Source organism: Natrix helvetica (assembly GCF_964273705.1).
Source record: "Natrix helvetica genome assembly, chromosome: 12".
Classification (NCBI taxonomy): domain Eukaryota; kingdom Metazoa; phylum Chordata; class Lepidosauria; order Squamata; family Natricidae; genus Natrix; species Natrix helvetica.
The window spans coordinates 7505492-7522232 of NC_138556.1; the positions used below are offsets into that span (position 1 = coordinate 7505492).

The following is a 16741-nucleotide window of genomic DNA, read 5'->3' on the forward strand; positions in this document are numbered from 1 at the left end:
CCCTCTCTCTCCCTCTCTATATCTATCTGTCTGTCTGTCTGTCCGTCCGTCCGTCCGTCTGACTGTCAGTCTATCTATTTATCCCACAACAGGTGGGCTCTGTTAACAAAGCCAAAAACAATGGCAATGATCTTGCTTGGCAGGAATGCCGTGTCAATGCAGCAGGCTCTGTCCTTCCTTCCTTGTTCCTTGCTTCTCTTCAGCCTTCTGCTTGCTCACTCACTCTGCCCTCTTTAGTATATTGTCCACGTCTCTGCTGATGCAGCAGTAATCTATCCTGGAGGAGATTTCTGCAAGGAGTAAGCCTCTGATCTTGCCAGCAAAACAAGTTAATTTATTGAGGCTGGGAAGGGACTGTTGTAGGCTGGGCTGTAGCAGTGGTTCAGATTTCCAAGAGAAACACAATCTTTATGAACATCCGTTCCTATTGCAGTGTTTTTAAGGACAACCCGAGAAACAAGAACAGAAAGCAACAGCCCTGTTTGCACAGCATGACAAGCCTTTGATGGTTGTCTTGAACAAACTGCAATTGGTTGGGTTCACACAATTCAAAACTGCAAACAAGGAAACCAGACTGTACAGGTAGCCCTTGATTTACAACCATGACTGAACCCAAAATGTATCTCAATTTGCTAAGCGAGACATTCGTTAAGTTAGTTTCGCCCCATTTTACGACCTTTCTTGCCACCATGACTAAATGAATCTTCTTCCGTTGTTAAGTTAGTAGCATGGCTGTTAAGTGAATCTGGCTTCCCCATTGACTTTGCAAAAAAAGAGATCCCATGACCCCGGGACATAAAACCGTCATAAACGTGAACCAGTTGCCAAGAGTCTGGATTTTGATCACGGGACCATAGGAATGCTGCAAGGGTTCTAAGTGTGAAAAATGGCCATAAGTCATTTTTTTTTCAGTGCCATTGGAACTTTGATTGGTCACAAAACAAACTGTTGTAAGTCGAGGAATACCGCTAGTAACCCAGATCGTACATATAATTTAACAGGTAACAGGTTTAACAAATTAACAGAGTTGAAAGGGACCTTGTAGGTCAGTGATGGTGACCCTTTTCAGCACCAATTGCCAAAAAGGGAGTGCACTTGCGCAGCTGCAGCACCGGGTGCCAAAAAGGGAGCAGTTTGTGTGTGCATGTATGGGCCGCAACCAGGAAGAAGAGCTGCCCAGGGATGGTGCATGCACCGGAAAATGAACTTCTGGTTTCCAGCATGCTCATGCGTGCCAGCCAGCAAGTCTCCCGGTTACTGCCACGTATGAGCACCTGCCAATCAGCTAGCCAGCACACTTGCTCGCGCCGGAAAATGGAAAACCAGCTCTTCCGGTTTCCAGCACTGCCGCATGCACAAAGGCCACCTGATTGTCACATACATATGCATGTCAGAAACCCAGAAGAGGAACAGGTGATACCATGCGCACCAGGCAACATGTCACGGTGTGCCACTTTGGGCATGTGTGCCGTAGGTTCATCATCAAGGTTATTGATCATCTAGTCCAACCCCCCTCTGCTCAAGTAGGAGACCTTACACCACTTCTGACAGATGGCAGTCCAGTCTCTTCTTGAAAGTCTCAAGTGATGAAGCCCCCACAAGTTCCGAAGGCAACTTCTGTTCCACTGGTTGATTGCTTTCACTGTCAGAAAGTTCCTCCTTATTTCCAGGTTGAATCTCTCCTCTGTCAGTTTCCATCCATTATTCCTTGTCTGACCTTCAAGTGCTTTGGAAAATAGCTTGACCCCCCCTCCTCTCTATGGCAGCCCCTCAAATATTGGAACACTGTTAGCATGTCTCCCCTGGTCCTTCTCTTCCCTAGACTAGCCATGCCCAGTTCCTGCAAGCGTTCATTCTATGTTTGAGCCTCCAGTCCCCTCATCATGCTGGTTGCTCTTCTCTGCACTTTTTCTAGAGTCTCCACATCTTTTTTTTATAGTGTGGTGACCAAAACTGGATGCCATACTCTAGGTGTGATCTTAATAAGGCTTTATAGAGTGGTATTAGTACCTCATTTGATCTTGATTGTATTGATTGTAATGAAAGCTGGCTAGGTGATTTTGGGCCTGTCCCACACTCTCAGTCCAACCCACCTCATAGAGTTGTTGTTGTGGGAAAAAATAGGAGGAGGAAGAAGTATTAAGATGTGTTCACTGCCTTATCCTTAAAAATAAAGATGGAGTATAAATAAATGAATATTGTATGTATGTATGTATGTATGTATGTATGTATGTATGTATGTATGTATGTAGAATCCTACACGGGAAAAGACCCGAATACAACAAAACCAGCATACCTACACCCGTGAAAATCTACGAAAACACACACACACACACAATTTATATAAATATAAATAAATATAAATATAAATATAAAGCAGTGGAATTGGAAACTGCATATACAGATCTGATTAAAGTAAATTTTGTAGGGTTGATCCAGAAATACGAATTGTATTTTGTTTTAGTTTTGCCTTTTGCTCCATTGTGTTATGTTCTGGCTTATTATTATCTTGCATGATAAAACTTCATGACTAATTTATAGGATTATTAGGGTTGGTTGCACAGTCAGCCAGGTATTTAGATTGGACTTGGCATATTTATTCACCTAATGAGTCTTTCCCAAGGACTGAGGCAGGCAGATGTTCTCATTGGATGGTGTTAAAAGGTATTGTTGCAGGATGTAGCCCGTTCCAAGTGAAGCTGCCTTTCGCAGTTGATTGATGGTGATTTTGTCAATGTCAATGGCATTCAGTTGGTGCTTCAGATGTTTTTGGATTGCACCCAAGGTGCCTGTCACTACTGGTACTATTTGGTATTACTACCAGGTAGTTGTCTTTTGCATGCTGGTAATTCCTACCCCTACCATTTTGGAATCCAGAGGGCAGGTTAGTGCCTCCTTTCCACAAAAGATATACATAATTGGTGAGATATTAAGGGACCTAGGAGTGGTGCAATGGAGCTCTCGTCACACAATCAGGAGGCTGTGAGTTCGATCCTAGGTAGAGGCAGATATTTCTCTCTCTGGGCACAATGAGAATATATCTGCTGGATATTACTCCACATTGGCAACAGGAAGGGCATCCTGCCAGTAAATACTCAGCTCTATTCAGTTGCCCTGACTCCACTCCACAAGGGATTATGGGATTCTTTAAACAAAGACGAGGACCCAGATTGTTGGGGGCAATATGTTGACTCTGAAAACTGCTTAGAGAGGGCTGTAAAAGCACTATGAAGCGGTATATAAGTCTAAGGGCTATTGCTATATTAAGGGACCGAAAAGCACAATGGAGTGCATTAAATTTATATGCACAAAAATTATTTGTGCCTCTCCCAGATTCATGGAAATACATACAGCGATTTTTAACTAAGATACGCACAAGTGACTCCAGTATTGATGCGTTATGTATGGGTGTTATATTCTTGGAATATGTCAACTGCCTTACTCATGAAGAACATAACACCTCCTCTTAATCATCCTGCTGATGCTATTTTATCTTTTAAAAAATATCCCCCCAGCCACTTTTATGGCTTGAGGGGGAGGGGGGATGCCATCACAGCTTGCATTTGTTAGCAGAAATATTTGAGTACAGGCCCTTTGATTCCATTTGCAAGATATTGGTTGTTGTTGTTTTTTAAAGCATTCTATTTAAAGGAGCAGGGAAAATGAGGTTGCTGTGTTTGTGTTATTGGTGTCGTTGTGGTGGAGTGTAGCCTGGATTCCCAGCAGGGAAGAGCTGAATTCCAGAGGTCCAAGAGACAGCAAAGTTTAGAAGGCTTGGTTGGAAGGCAGGAATAGAGTCAAGATGGTTCCTTCCTAGCAATTCTCAGATAATCTATTTAATGATGCAAGTAAGTTGCTTTAGTTTGGTAAGATTCTGTCTATTGGTGAGGAACAATAAAGGAATCTGCTCAGAAGTAAGACTCTGTCTCTGACAATCATGAATCTCTTTTGGTGGGATTAACACAGGATTCTTTGACAGGGTGCTTGTCAAAGTAAAACCAGAGGAAGCAAAATGCTCACAGGGAAAGAGAGAGAAAGGGGGTCCTCCAATCTCTGTTTCCTTAAAGATTAGCAATCAAAAGAATATTGATGCTTTTTCAATACTAACATACAGTAAATGTGCAGAAAACATCATTTGGACTTGTGCATACCTTATTTTTTGGAGTATAAAATGCACCTTCCCTCCCCCAAAAGAGGATGAAAATCTGGGTGCATCTTATACATTGAATACAGCATTTTTGGCCTCCCAAAACCCCACCCCTTTGCAAAAATGAACATGCATAGGCTTTGGGAGGCTTGTAGAATGCTCCTGTGGGCTGGGGAGGGCAAAATGAATGGAAAATGTGCCAGGTTTTGCCATTTACCCCCCCCCAGCCCCCAGGAGCATTCTACAAGCCTCCCAAAGCATATGCATGCCCTCTGTTTTTGCAAAAAACGGGCCCATTTTCATGAAAAATGGGGCATTGTTTGCTCATTTTTGGCCCCCCAGCCCCCAGGAGCACTTTGCAGGCCTCTCAAACTCTCTGCATGCCCCATTTTTCACAAAAAAACAAGGCATGCAGAGGGTTTGGGAAGCCTGCAGAGTGCAAAAACTTTTTTTAAAAAAATTACCTCTTCAAAATCTTGGTGCGTCTTATACTCCGGTGCGTCTTACAGCCCGAAAAATACGGTAATTTTTAGAAGGAAAATTGATGTTAAAAATAGAAAACCCGAGGATGTAACTTGAGGTGACCATTAGAAAGCCAGGTTTATTCAAAAATAAAATTAAAAAAGAAAAGAAAAGAAAACAGGTTGGGAACAGATCCTGTCAGAGAAAATCTATCTCTGGGATAGCTAAAAGTCAACAGCAACTAAATGGCAGTTTGATGTTACTGTCTTAGTCTACTGCAGGGGTGTCCAAACTTGGGAACTTTAAGACTTGTGGACTTCAACTCCCAGAATTCCCTAGCCAGCCATGCTGGCTGGGGAATTCTGAGAGTTGAAGTCCACAAGTCTTAAAGTTCCCAAGTTTGGACACCCCTGGTCTACTGCATTGGAGGGAATCAGGTGTCAATGCCTTTCCCCTCTTCTTTTCTAGACTTCTCCCTTCTCCTTTCCGTCCCTTATTTTCCCTACTATTTGCTTTTGTATTTTATATTATAAACGAATGAAAACTAAACAATTGACAGGGGAAAAAAAAAGATTTCTGAAAATCAGGAGGTCTAATTTTAGCCGAGGGCAGGATAGGTAATCCTTTTTATCTGACATATTTCATTGGAGGGATTAGGGCCTCTTAACTTGTTGCCAAGATTTTTCTGATAAGGTCATTAGGAAAGAAGGTAGCATTTATGCGAAGCAGCCACAGAGCAGAGGTAATATTTAGCAGGTTCTGATCAGTTCTGGAGAACCGGTAGCGGGAATGTTGAGTAATTTGGAGAACCGGTAAATTCCACCTCTGACTGGCCCCGCCCCCATCTATTCTCTGCCTCCTGAGTCCCAGCTGATTGGGAGGAAATGGGGATTTTACAGTATCCTTGCCCTGGAGTGGGGAGGGAATGAAGCTTTTACAGTATCCTTCCCCTGGAGTGTGAAGGCAATGGGGATTTTGCAGTATCCTTCCCCTGGAGTGTGAAGGCAATGGGAATTTTACAGTATCCTTCCCCTGCCATGCCCACCAAGCCACACCCATAGAACTAGAAGACCTCCAAGGTCCTTTCCAACCTTACTATTCTATGTTCTAAGAAAGTTAGACCCTCTTCATAATACAGATGGGTCCTGGACTTATATGTTTTAGTGATAGTTCAAAGTTATCACAGCGCTGAAAAAAGTCACTCATGGTCAGTCCTTGCCCTTAGGATTGTTGCAGCATCCCCAGGGTCATGAGATCAAAATTCGGGCCCATGGCAACCAGCATGTATTTATAACGTGTGCAGCATCTAAGTGGGGAGGGAATAGAGATTTTACAGCATCCTTCCCCTGCCATGCCCACCAAGCCATGCCCACAGAACTGGTAGTAAAACTTTTTGAATCCCACCACTGCCACAGAGGGTTTGGCTATAACAATGAGGGCTGTAACTTGATGCTACGTAGGGATCCATCAATTTTAGACATGGCTGGTGTGGGTGTGAGGATTAAGCAGAAGGACAATCTGGTCCACATTATCAGGTAAAAAGGAAGAATCGTTTTAGGGTGGTAATTACCATCCAATCCCATTGATTCTCCAAGCTTCTTTATTACAATTTATGAAGAAATGCATTAGCCTCTCTGCTCCCTTTTCTCTTTTCATGACTGTCTGAATTGAAAAGCAAAACATTTGCTCCTGTAGTTCAGAAAGTAGCATTTTTTAAAGCATTTCGGCATTCATTTTCATCCTTAATGTGATTTATGCACGGCTCATTTTTTTTAAAAAAAATCTGGAGGCTGTTTACAATAGTTACAAAAAGAATGATTAAAGAAAGATGATTGTGGGATACAAGCAAAATAAAAACAAGTCAGGGCAAGTGGTTTGTTAATGGCTAGAGAAGGCAACAGGAAAAAAAGTAGATTTTTAGGGGATACAACAGAAAAGAAAAGCAAGCAGTCACACCCCTTTCCACTCCAACCCACAGTTTTGCCTCCATAAGCTTGGCAAGTTGACATATTTCCCCATTCTCGGACAATAAAATATTCTGCAAGAGTATGCTTGGCACTAGTTTCCCCCCCCCCCTGAAGACTAATAACAAGAGACCCAGAATGGCTGATACGTTAAAAGCAGCTTCATTTTTTAAATACAGGCTATTGTCTCTCCCGGCCATCCTCCCACGCTGAGCGCACCATCAATTTCCCCCATGAAGTTCAAGGCTGCACATCCGCTGTAATTCCCTGCCCGTTCTCTCTCTCATCCGATCTCTGCCAGCAGTCTCTTTGTCACCCCTCGTCCTCCCCACCCACAATCAGCTGAGTGGGTGGCGTGGGAGTGGATCCGACAAAAGGGGGAATCTCCCTTTTGCTCTCCAGCGAGTGGCTGGACTTCCTCCCTCACTCTTCCCCCTCGCCTTACCTGGTCGCGCGCATCCTCAGTGGGTTCATCTCCTCTCCGAGAGATTTACTCCTCCTTAATCTCCCCCCCCCCACCTCTCCATCCATCCACCCCCGGCTGCTCCATCTGAACAGCCGGCGACAGAAGGAGAAACAACCGAGGAACAAATGAACGGACGGGTTGGCTGTCGGGCAGGAGGAGGCATTTGCTACTTTGGGTAAGAAATATTTTTTGGTGAGGGGGAGCTGTATTATTTTTTCCTTCCTTTTTTCTGCACGAGCGCATCAGGGGTAGCAGGGACTGGGGGGGAAATGTGCTGAGGTAGCAGGGTGGAGTGACTACGAGAGATTTTGCTAAGTCTCTAAAGCTCATCCAGGAAACGGTTTGGATAGCAAAAAAATAAAATAATACACCGGGGCTTTAAAAGCTGGTATCTGGTCAAAGCAGGCAATTTGGACCACAGTTGTAAAACGGCTCCAAGTGTATCTGGGTTTTTTTTTTTTTAGGAAGCAGATGGGTGTGTTATTTGCTGCTTCTCTGCTACTCGCTAAGGGCTGCTGAACAATGCGCTTAGATGCTAGGGCCAGGCTCTTAAAACTACGGTGCTGCAATGTGGTGCATTTTCTTTAGCAGCTCAGTGTGGTGGAGTTTCGTGAATGCCTTGGAGAAAGCTCACCTGTTAATCTCGGTGACAAAAAGCCACAGCGTGTTTTTTTTTTCTTCTTTTAAAGAAAAATAAACTTTCGGCTGCCGCAGCTTCATTCGTATTGAGGGGATGGGGATTTAATCCATGCAGTTTGCGTGGAAAACAGAAGTCTTAGGGAAGCAGGAAGTCAACCATGGCTATCCATCTCGGGATACGTCCAATGCCATTAAGCTTTAGATTAAAACGTGCAATTGACAAGTTTTATTTTGGGGGGTGTAGGATGGGGTTGGGAGAATATCATGCCTAGAAACTTGAAATGAATGTTTTAAAATTGCGTTGCACAATAATTTGATAGGTGTGGTTTTTTTAAAACCAGAAACAACGTGAACGTGAATGTTAGATCTGTCCTGAGATGGCAGAAGTCTCCCCGAGCGAAGGCAGAAAAGACTTAAACTCAATAAAGACCCTGTAATCCTTCATGCCAACTCTGGAAACCCCATTTGGCAAATAGTAGATCACTGTGAGAATGGAGTAATCCTTCCAGAAAGACTTTTGCTCCAGGTCAAATCCAAATGAAGGCAAGTTATAAACAGGTACTCACTCAAGAATCCATTTTAGTATGAGGGTTGATAAAGAGTTAGCTTTTTAAATTCTGTCATGGAGAATTAAATTTAAAAGAAAAAGTAGTCAGAAAGAGACTGATTCCCATGGTCATCTGAAGCCAAGTTACTGTCTTCCTTCCTCTTCCTTCCTCTTTCTTTTCTCTTTCTTTCTCTTTTTTGTTTCTTTCCTCTTTCTCCCTTTCTTCTTTCTTTCTCTTCCCTCTTTCTCCATTCTTTCTTTTATCTTTCTTTCTTTCTCCCCCTCCCTCTCTTTCTTTTTTCACATTTTCACTGCTGATTGTTGAACCTAGTGGGGAAAATTTGTACTACGTTTTCCGGAGGCTCGGATACAGCACTTACAGGCTTATATGCCTTAATTTAAAATGGACTCCTTTTTATTAAGCTGCTGGATGTTGCTGATTCTTGCAGTGGTTGTTTCAAACAGGGCTCTGCAAAACAGACTTGGTAACTCTGTTGGGGGAAAAATAAAATAAAAAGGGGTGAGAGGGAAAGTGAAAGAGAAAAGATTGTGGGCCATTATTTTACTGTGAATCAGATGGAAATGGTTACAAGAGATTTTTAAAAAACATACGTAAAAGGAAACCTACAAAATGAGGGGTCCATAAAATGATGATTATATATTTGGCCTGCAAAGAATGTATAGACAAAATTGCTTCATTTTATGAAACTTCTTTTAAGCATCTTTCTTGTCAATTTACAAATGAGGCTATATTAATTCCCCCGACCATAAACATTGCTTATCTATGCCATAAAAACACCTGCCAGCATACCAGCATAGAAAATGCAGTGTTTCCCTTTTTAAAAAGTTTGTTGTTGAGGTAATTGTTGTTATTATTATTGTTACTTCATTGACCAAGACCAGCAAAGACTTGGAACAACCAGAGATATGTATTCAGGATTGTGGCTAATAGTTGACTCACTTACAAATGTAACAAAAATGGTTAAATTATTAAAGGCGAATCTGCTTCTGTTGAAAAGCCATCAGTAAGCAAGTATGGATTATTTGAATTATTTATTCAAAACTATAGTTGGAATGTCTATTTATGGGAACATCTTCTTTCTGGTGCGATATCTCGAGTGAGTGGAAGATACAGTGTGCATGGTGGAGAGAAGTATTTCAGAGAGCATTGGAGGGAATCCCCTCTCCTTGGATTTTTATGTTGAACTGGTCTCATGAGGTTGGATAAAAGAGGTTGTCCTTTTTACAGTTCTTTCAAAGGAGATGGACATTTTGGAGAAATTCCCTGGGATGACGTGATGTTCTTCCACAGGCTTAGTGAGAGAGTAGTTGAAAGGTATCTATATGAATGGCTTGCTTTTTTAAAATTATTCTCTCTTTGGGGTTCAATAGAAAGCATTCAGAAGGGGCATCTGCTATAGGGCATCTGAAACTTCTTTGCCATTAAGCCTCCATAGCCTCAATTGCCATCCTTCCCTCCCACCTTCCCTCCCTCCTTTCATTCCTCCCTCCCTCTTTTCTCTCTCTCCCTCTCTCTTTCCCTCCCTCTTTCTCTTCCCACTCTCTTATTTGTTTATCCATCCATATCTATCTATCTATCTATCTATCTATCTATCTATCTATCTATCATCTATCATATCTATCTACCAACCTACCTACCTACCTATCATCCATCCGTCCATCCATCCATCCATCCATCCATCCATCCATCATTCTATCTATCTATCTATCTATCTATCTATCTATCTATCTATCTATCTATCTATCTATCTATCTTCTATCTATCTATCTATCTATCTATCTATCTATCTATCTATCTCTACCTACCTACCTACCTACCTACCTACCTACCTACCTACCTACCTACCTACCAAGCTATCTGGAACCCCCTGAAGACACCTGGATTTCTAGTAGCCGCCTCTAAATCAGGTGGAGAAGAATAAAAAAAAACACTTTGATATCCATCTTGAATGTCAGAGCTTACTTCCTGAGTATTCGTTCTATTGATTTTGTGCGTCTCTTTTTTAGTCTTTGGTGTGTGCAACGTTACACCATCAAGCATCTTCCTGTAGAGGAAAAGTTGGTGGACTCCTTGCTCCTCACAACTTGGTAGTTTGCTTGCAGATGCTTGATTAGCTGACTAGGTAACATCATCAGTGTAAAGTTTGGGGCATGCGAAGAAATCCACTGGAAAACAATTGTTATATTATGCAAAACTCTTCTGTTGAGCAGGTAGGAGAATAAATAGGGAAGCCAGATGTCAGGGAAAAAGTGGTCTGTTCTTAATAGCTGTGTAGGAGCCTGAATTCCATTTGTGTAGTTTTAATTACTCCTACTGAAATTCTGTTTTTTGACCCAATTAACAAAGAAAGCTCTCTAAGAGCTGTTCCTTTTTCCACAAAGGGTTATTAACATCTAGAATGCCCTAACTCTAACAACATATTTGCATTTTAATTCAGGAGCTTCAGAAACTGGAGAGTGTTTCATGCTGGGTGATTTAGAATACATCTGTGCTGTACCAATATTTCATTTCACGAGGCAGGATGACTCGACATGCAAGGATCTAAAGGGATTAATCCGGATCTCTGGAGTACATTCAAAAAGATCTAAAGCAGTGATGGTGATTTTTTTTGGCACCATCAGAACTGGAATGTGTGCGCGTGTGCAAATGCACGTGTGCTGGAGGCCCGGATACTCGAAATCCAGCTGACCGGTGCATGTGTGCGCATTGGAAATACAAAGACCAGATGGCCGGTGCATGCATGCACACTGGTCTTCAGGTTTGTGGGGCTGTGGCATGAGCAAAGACCAGCTGGCCGGTGCACATGCATGCGCCGAAAACCTGAAGACCAGGTGGTGATGGTGCCCACAGAGAGGGCTCATGCATGCCACCTCTGGCACGCATTCCATAGGTTCACCACCATGGATCTAGAGGGTTTCAAAGCTAGAGACAGCCATATTCCAAAGGTGATTGTACAGTTTTAGTTACAGTTATCTTGAGGTTCTAGGCAACAGGCAGATGAGAAGTCTAACAAAGAACAGAACAGTTATTGCCACTTTGAATGTACACTAATTGGCATACATTAAACATGAAACTTTGTTGCATTCAGCTCTTAAAGAGTCACCACCTCCAATTTTACACTACATAAACATGATAAGATAAATAAATAAATAAATAAATAAATGAATAAATAAATAATAATAATAATAATAATAATAATAATAATAATAATAATAATAATAATAATAATAATAATAATAATAATAATAATAATAAATTTATTTCTTAGCCGCACCCTCTCCCGAAGGACTCGGGGCGGCATACAATAAAACACATAAAAAACAATATGGACAATACACACACAGAATAAACGAACACGCGTACATGGAGGCGGTATGAAGATAAGAAAAGACAGTTAAAATATAGTTTAAAATCCCCTAATAAAAGTCTAAAAGTCACAAAAATTAAAAAAACCGTCAGGAGCAGTGTGAACGAACTATGGTTGAGCCAGGCCAGCTACTTGAAATAGGTGCGTCTTGAGCTTTATCCGGAAGGCGCGGAGGTCAGAGGTAGTCCTAATATCCGGGGGAAGGTCATTCCACAGGGCTGGGCCCGCAACGGAGAAGGCTCTACTCCTAGACACCGCCCCCCGACATTGTCTGGTGGACGGCACCTGGAGGAGTCCCTCTCTGTGCGAGCGAATTGGTCGCAGGAATGTATGGGGCAGGATACGATCCCGCAAGTAGCTAGGTCCTGAGCCATGGAGCGCTTTAAAGATCGTTATCAAGACCTTGAAACGCACCTGGTAGACCACAGGGAGCCAGTGCAGCTCGCGCAGGAAAGGTGTCACATGGGAGTACCTTGTACTCCCCATAATTACCCGCGCGGCCGCGTTCTGGACCAACTGTAGTCTACGAGTGCATTTCAAGGGAAGCCCCATGTAGAGAGCGTTACAGTAGTCCAGGCGAGACGTCACCAGCGCATCAGTGACTGTGCGCAAGGCATCCCGGTCCAATAGGGGGCGCAATTGGCACACCAGGCGAACCTGGTGGAACGCCCCCCTTGCCACGGCTGTCACATGGTCATCCATGGACAGCCGAGCATCAAGGAGGACGCTCAAATTGCGCGCCCGCTCCAGCGGGGCAAGCTGAACGCCCCCGATGGCCAGAGATGGAATTAACTGGTTGAACCGGGGGGCCGGAATCCACAGCCACTCCGTCTTGGAGGGGTTGAGCTTGAGTCGGTTGTCATCCATCCAGACCCGTATGGCTTCCACACACCGGGACATCATTTCGACGGCCTCGTTGGGGTGGTTCGGGGTGGAAATGTACAGCTGAGTATCATCAGCGTACAGATGGTATCCCACCCCGAAACCACGGATGATCTCACCCAGCGGCTTCATATATGTGTTGAACAGGAGTGGCGAGAGGACTGACCCCTGTGGCACCCCACAGGTAAGGGGGCACAGAGTCCACCTCTGCTCCTCTGTCAACACACGTTGCGTCCAGCTGCAAAGGTAGGAGCCGAACCACCGTAAAACGGTGCCCCCGACCCCCAACCCCTCCAGTCGGCGCAACAAGATACCATGGTCAATGGTATCAAAAGCCGCCGAGAGGTCTAATAGGACCAGGATAGAGGAACAACCCCTATCTCTGGCCCTCCAGAGATCATCCACCAACGCGACCAAGGCCGTCTCTGTGCTGTGCCCAGGGCGGAAGCCGGACTGGCGCGGGTCTAGATAATCATTTTCCTCCAGATGTCATGGAAACTGATAAGCCACCACACTCTCTACAACCTTCGCCAGAAAGGGAAGGTTGGAGACAGGACGATAATTGGCCAGCTCAGTAGGGTCCAGGGAAGGCTTCTTGAGCAAGGGTCTCGCCACCGCCTCTTTCAAGGCGGCTGGAAGGGACCCCTCACCCAACGAAGCGTTCACTAGGCCCAGGAGCCAGTCGCGTGTAATCTCCCAGGATGCCAGTACAAGCCAGGAGGGACACGGGTCCAATAAACATGTGGTGGGTCGCAGTCGTCCACGCACTCTGTCCAAATCCTCGATGGCAACCAAGTCAAACTCCTCCCAGATAGGTCTCTCAAGACTCGCCACAGACGCCTCTACAGGACCACTGGAAGGGACCCAATCCTTCCGGATTTGAGCGATTTTATCCTGCAGATATTTCCCAAATTCCTCTGCTCTACCCTGTAAAGGGGCCTCCCGCGGCCTCTGAAATAAGAGGGAGCGGGACACCCGAAACAGGGCGGCAGGGCGGTTCTCTGCGGATGCAATGAGAGTGGCACAATATTGACGTTTGGCCACTCTCAATGCCACAAGGTACGTCCTTAAATGGGCTCGTACCTGTGTCCGGTCAAATTCGGAACGAGAGGATCTCCAATGACTCTCTAGGCATCTCTTGCGGCGCTTCATCACCCTTAGCTCCTTGGTAAACCAAGGGGCCAGGGTGGAGCGTTGCCGCCGGAGAGGCCGCAAAGGCGCCACCCGGTTCAATAAATACAAAATTATGTATTTGCCCACCTATATTATATGACACAGAGAAACAACACGGTCTAGTTCGGAGGTATATATGTTTATGGTGAGAAAAACGAAACTTGTGAGTTTACCAGATGAATGGGCTAGGGAACAAAACTGTTACGGAATCTGGTACCCTTGTTAGAAAGGAATCCTCCAAATCTATTGTCTCTGCAGGAGTGCCTCTGAGCATATGCAGAACTCTAGGGTTTGGCCAATTGCTAGAATTCTAGAATTTGGTCTCCAGAACTCTAGGATTTGGCCAAGGGATTCTCAGGTGATGGGGGCTCAACCTCTGTTCTTTTCCTTCCGGTGAATTGAATTTTAGGATTGGAATCCTTCAGAGCTCCAATATGACTTGGCCGAGGTGATGTGTCTTTGCAGTCAAATGCCTTTTATCAGCCGGTTATTTTTCTTCCTTCTCAAGGTGAGACTAGAAAGACAAATTAAAAATTATCTTTCTCTTTAGATCGGCAGAGAGCAGCTGGTCAGGAAAGCTGCCTCATTAAAGCTTGATCATCCTGGCAGGAACATTGCCTGCAAGCATCAGGGCGATGTTGGGGGAGAATGAAGAATGACTAGATCCTTTGCTTTCTCACTGGCTGTTTAATATTTTAGCTTACTCCTCGGTCTTTTCTGTCTTCTTGAAATGAAGGTCCTTTTTTGGATGGTTCAAGATGGCCCTGGTCTCCCCTTTCCTGATTTTCTTACCTGCCTCAGCTACGTAGTTGCATTGCTCTCCCTGGCCTAGATTGCATTTAACTATCCCCCGATTGAATAAACCACCTTTGAGAAGGTACAGCCTTTGCACTAAGGCCTAATCCACACAGCCCAATGGAACCCAGGACCCTGCTGGGAAACTGGAAGGAGGGATCAAGAGAGGGCCTAGCTTGGAATCCTTGCACAGCTGCAAAGGGCATAAATTTGATCTCCTCCAAGGTCCATGAAGCCTCATCTCAGCATTCCTTAAGGGAAGGCAAGAAGTCTGGGGAGATTCTTGTAAATAGATGGTGGACAATAAAGATACTGAACTTGCTATTCATGAGAGCCTCTGTTTGCTTGCATCTTTCAGACACCAAAACCAAAACCAGGGGTCGGCAACCTTAAACACTCAAAGAGCCACAAAGGTTCTAACCAGAACCCCCCCATTCAATTCTGGAGCCGACCGGAAGTCTGGTTCCCCCACCATAGAGTCTCCTCCTAGTGCTAGTCCTTTTCCCTCTACCTGTCCTAACTGAAAGCCCTATCAATTGTGGAGCTGATCGGCGACAGGGAGCCGCAGCAGAGGGATGAAAGAGCCACATGTGGCTCCAGAGCCATGGGTTGCCGACCCCTGCCCCAAACTCACCTGGCTTTGTCAAGGCAGCATTGCAACCTCCTCTGTTTCTGTTTGTGAAGAATGACTTGGTTGGGCCGTGCCCCAGTGACCTTCAGAGAGGACCTTGTCTGGGGAGAAAAAAAATGCTGATCTCCCTTTGGCACATTACGGCTGAGTCTCCACTGCTGCTCCTCCTTAACCATGAATCATGTTTATGGCTGTTTGATTGTTTTATGAGGAAAAGGAGGCAATGCTGTTAGGGTGTGCAGACTCTAAATTCGGTCCTTGGAGAAGAGAGGGACAATGACAAGTCAGTTTTTACCTGGCCCTGGCTGGCTGAGCTTGTTTTCCAGAAAAGAATTACCTTAGAGGATCCAGTGCTCAGCTGCCAAGAGCAAGGTAATATACTTCCTTGGGCATTTTTTTTAAAAAAAAACCCTCTCCCCTAACAGCTCTTGTTTTAAGTCTCCTTTGGTCTTCGGAGGGAAGTGGTGGCTCAGTGGCTAAGATGCTGAACTTGTCGATCAGAAAGGTCAGCAGTTTGGCTGTTCAAAACCCTAGCGCCCCATAACGGAGTGAGCTCCCGTTACTTGTCCCAGCTTCTGCCAACCTAGCAGTTCGAAAGTATGTAAGAAATGCAAGTAGAAAAAATGGGGACCACCATTGGTGGGAAGGGAACAGCATTCCATGCGCCTTCGGCATTTATTCATGCTGGGCCACATGACCACAGAGACGTCTTCGGACAGCGCTGGCTCTTCAGCTTTGAAATTGAGTTGAGCACCGCCCCCTAGAGTCAGGAACGACTAGCACATATGTGTGAGGGGAACCTTTGCTTTTACCTTGGTCTTTGGATTCCAGTCTCCAAGATCCCTTTGCCTTTCCAGAAAGGCTAAGTGCTGGAATCCATCACTGGGGGATCAACCTATTTCTTAAGTATGCCAAATAACAGATTCCCCACTGCCAGAATTGCAGAATGGAAGGGAATTTAAGTCGCCTCTGGAAACAGCCGGCTGCCTGTCTTGGCTCACCTTTCTAAAGTAGCTTTTAAAATAATGACTAAAAAGAAAAGAAAAAGAAAAAAAGAACAAAGCACAAGATGGATTATAATAGAAATGCATACATTGTCAAAGAAAAGAGACACGCAGCGAAAAAGATGTTTTCTTTAAAAAAAACAAGTGGGAAAAATACAACAAAGAATATTGTATGTCATTTTAAGACATGAATAGAATAGAATTCTTTATTGGCCAAGTGTGACTGGACACACAAGGAATTTGTCTTTGGTGCATATGCTGTCAGTGTACATAAAGAAAAATATAGAATACATTCATCAAGAATCATAAGGTACAACACTTAGTGATAGCCAGGTTACTAATAAGCAATCAAATTATACTAGGAAACAAATAAAACAATATAAATTGAAAGATACAAGCAACATGGTTATAGTCATAAGTGGGGAGAGATAGATGCTAATCAGGAAGAAAAGAAAAATAGTAATACAGTCTTAGTAAATTATTTGACAGTGTTGTGGGGATTAGTTGTTTAGCAGAGTGATGGCATTCAGGAAAAAACTGTCCTTGTGTCTAGTTGTTCTGGTGTGCAGTGCCTATATATCATCGTTTTGAGGGCAGAACTTAAAACAATTTATGTCCAGGATGTGAAGGGTTTGTAGATAT

At 44.1% G+C, this 16741-nt stretch overlaps 2 protein-coding genes across 4 annotated transcripts in view; one reads left to right on the forward strand and one right to left on the reverse strand.

Annotated features, from left to right (window-relative positions):
* The window catches only part of RASL12 (RAS like family 12), a 326560-nt gene that overhangs the window by 183683 nt on the left and 126136 nt on the right, over positions 1 to 16741 (reverse strand). The gene's annotated exons all lie outside the window — the stretch shown is intronic.
* The window catches only part of SV2B (synaptic vesicle glycoprotein 2B), a 135906-nt gene that overhangs the window by 3495 nt on the left and 115670 nt on the right, over positions 1 to 16741 (forward strand). For 2 of the 3 annotated variants that reach the window (XM_081965100.1, XM_081965098.1), the window contains exon 1: positions 7118 to 7214. The exons of the other annotated variant lie outside the window; for it this stretch is intronic. The gene's annotated coding sequence lies outside the window, so the exon portion shown is untranslated. Of the gene's footprint in view, positions 1 to 7117; positions 7215 to 16741 lie in introns of those variants that run through there. 3 annotated transcript variants of the gene reach the window in all.